Raw genomic sequence first — 3691 nt, 5'->3', positions numbered from 1 at the left:
ATGCCCCATGTTTGTATTTTCAGTGGGGGTGGGGCATGAAAGAGACAATCTTTGCTGGAATAAAAGACTGTTTTTATGATTATACTGACAGTGCTTTTATAGAAGGAAAAAGGGACTTTGATTTTTATTATTATGGGTTTTGTTCTTGGGCTACATCTAAGGTACTTAGGTCTTCTGGCTCTGTGCACAGGAATCACTCCTGGAAGTGCTCAGGGGACACTATGAAGCTTGAAAAATTGTCTCCATGTGTGAGCACCAGATGACCTTTTTGTAGCCCTCAGTAGTCCACAGGACTCACACAAGACTCATGTGGGGTTCACACAGGTTTAACTTATACAACAAAAATATAATATGGGGGATAGAACCAGCATGTTCAAGACAAACACCTAAACTCTGAAGATCATGAAACAATTTTTGATTCTTATTTTCTTTATTTAGTGATTCTGAGAAGAGATGCCTCAGTTCAAGCACAGATGTCTGGGGGTAAGTTTGCCCAATATACTGGCAGGTTATCCAAGATTCATAGTCCACTAGAGTCTGACTTCAGCCCAGGCATGGCACTGCCAGCCAGAGGTGCCCTAAGCAGGAACAACACAGAGCAGGCTGGGCATCTGCACGGGGAGGGAGGCAACATGGGGGTGTATGGACAACCTCTCTGGTAATCTCTCTTTGAGTTCAAGAAGGCACCATGTTTTGACACCCAAATAGCTGGATTATTCCCTCTCAGGGCCTAGCCAAGGAGGCCAAGCTATGGAGGAGAGTGTCAGGGTAACAGAGCAGGGCACATATGCTCTAACACTATGAGGTAGACAGGAGGCCAATAGCCTACAGCTCAGTAAGGACTAAGCCAGCCCCTGAGACCAGAGCTGGTCTAAGACCTGGCTGGAAATTCTCATTACATTTGTGTCCAATAGGATTTCTTTGGGGTCAGGGATCTCCCAAGCAGTATTCAAGGGAAACTTGGGCCATTTCTGGGACACTCATCAGGATTCATGGCTCTATCTGGTCCTCATGATGTGGAGATGCTCACCCCTTCAGTTATGGGGTCTCCAGGACCTCCCTGACCATGCTCAGTTCCCATAATCTGGCAGTACTGGCCAGGGTGTACTTGACGTGCTGGGATCTGAATGTAGGAGCAAAGCTTTGATTACTGACCTTTGCTTTATCTCCCTTGAATAGAGTTTTAAGCAGACATACAGCTTCCTTCTCAATGTTCCAGAAAAAATAACTGGCTTGCATGACTTCTGAAGTTTAATAGGCCTTTTGACTTGGTTTGTGCAGCTTTCCTAAGCATAGATGCAAATTTAAGCAATGTCAAGAATATGCCTGAAATTCGAGGGGGGGGGGAATGTTGAACTGCCAGCCAGTCAGGAATTCTAAAATTTGATTTGTGCCACTCAGAAAGCAATGGTGTTTTGCCCTAAATTAAGTTAATGATGTTGTGAATAAATGGAAATGGAAGAGAATAAAACCAAGAAAAATCCTGATTTTCGATATGGAAAAATAGCAGAGAAAAACATTGATTTAATTTGTAAAGGCTTTTTAAACATTTCGAGCATGATTTCATAATTGTAGTAAATCTTTAGGAAGCATTTGTAATGAAGGTAAATATTTTGACGCATTTGATTAATTTGGTCATTTCAGCTCTAAAGTGATGGTTATTTAATCTCCCTATTTTATCAGAACATAAAACATAATACTACCAAGATATTCCAGTTATGTACGTTTTATATTGATTACTTATCAATATCTCAATTAATGTGTATGTCTAAATGTTTCCTACTGTTCTCGAAGTGGGGGATCCCCGTGGTCTGACATCACTAGGACAATTCCCAACTGTGCTCAGGAGTGTCTTAAAGTATGAGCGATTGAACAGGGGTCCCCACATGTCTGTTTGCAGTGAAGTCTTTGAGCTTGGTCCCAAGGTGGCTATTTTAAAATGGATCTTGTCACCTTTCCTTTCAATAACGATTGACAATTGTCTGTGAACATTTTTTGAGCATATGTTGAGTTGTTGTAACTGAAACCCTTTAAAGAAAGTGTATTCGGAGAAAAGTGTGGCTGCCACAGATGATGAGCTGGTCGCTGTGGTGGTGCTTTGCAGCAGACAATATTTATGTTGGTTTGTTAATCAAGTTGAAGTTGTGGGTTTGTCTTGGGAGGTGTCTGGGTGGGTGAGAGAGGAAAGAGAGGTAGGAGATATAAGAGTGTCAAGTAAGCGTGAAACTCCGCAAGGGAAGCAGATTTGTGGTGAGAGAGCTTCAAGTAATGACTTTGAAAGCACCAGTGAAATGTGTTGAAAATTTGATAACGCTTGTTCAATGTTAATGAACATAAATAGAGAATGAGACAAAGATGTGCAAAAATGTGACTGTAAATGATTATATGAAGAAAGAAAACTGAAATGTAGGCTTTTCTTATTAGGTGACATGGAAAAATTGACCTTTTAGTTTTAATAACACACATTCTGCTCTTAAATGAAAATTTAAAAATGTGACTCTGTCTCAACAAATGAGATTCCTTATTCTTGATTATAGTGGTAACTCTTGTGATGTCTTATGACCTAATTTGAGAGACAGTTCATTCTTTCCTTCCTCCTCCTCTTCCTCCCTTACTTCCTCTCTCTCTCTTCCTCTTTCTTTTCTCCCCTTTTCACTGACAAGCTAAGAGCCACCTCCCAAGAAACACTAGTTACCTGCTATGGTATTTTGTTTCATTTCATTCTGGACTGCGATTTTAATTAATCTTTGTCTTTAAGTATTTATGACTTTGTTTTCTTTATTGTCTTTTGTGGAAATGCTTACCCTACCTGCAGAGCAATAAAGTGGCTTTTTAAAAAAACTTTACTGATCATAAGACCTTTCTTGATAGTAGCTGTGTTCTGATAAAGACTGAATGCTTCCCTTTATAAATGGGGAGATGAAATAATGGAGTTGAGCTGCTCTTCTCCGAAGTTTTAATTAGCTCAGTGGCACTGTCAGAGAACTACTGTTATTGAAACAGCACTGAGTAAACGGGCATACCAAACAGGAATTTGCTCTCCAGGTTAATTAAAAAGAAATGAAGAATCAATATCAAAAGGAGGACATGTGCCCTATGAAACCAGGTGCCCCCAGCATGCAAAATGGGCACCTTCTCTTCCCTCTGCAGACGACCAAAATGGAGGGACTGATAGACACAGGGGCATCTGGAGTCAGGGCTGTGCACTTGGGGCACAGTGCCCTTCTAAGTCTGAGTCTTACTACTTTGTTCTCTGGCTCAACCACATGAACAGGGTCTTACCACGTGGACCCATGGCCCCATATGGGTGTCACTGGTTTTTCACTTTTTCAGAGCTGGCCACCTTGTCACACCTTCTTACTTGCATCCAATTGTATTTCACATTCTCAGGATACACAGGTTAGAAAGGTGGAGATCTGCATCATGGGTGCAGGTGAGGTCCTGACAAATACTGGGAGGCAGGTCTTGGAAAGGACACCCATTGCCTGGCTGCCATTATCCTGGGAACCAACCTGGAAAGGTTGAGGGAGGAGAGGAGTAGGCTCAGAGAGGGGAGAGAGGAGAGAAAAAGGGGAAAGAAAGAGGGGAAATGGAACAAAAAAGAGAAGAAAGATGGGAGGAGGAGGGAGAGGAGAAAGAGGAAAGAAAGGAGGGAAAAGAGAAGAGAGACAAGAAGGAAGAAGGGTAAGAG

The sequence above is a fragment of the Suncus etruscus genome, chromosome 2 (genome assembly GCF_024139225.1).
Source record: "Suncus etruscus isolate mSunEtr1 chromosome 2, mSunEtr1.pri.cur, whole genome shotgun sequence".
In the NCBI taxonomy this organism is placed as follows: Eukaryota; Metazoa; Chordata; class Mammalia; order Eulipotyphla; family Soricidae; genus Suncus; species Suncus etruscus.
This window is presented reverse-complemented; position numbering follows the sequence as displayed.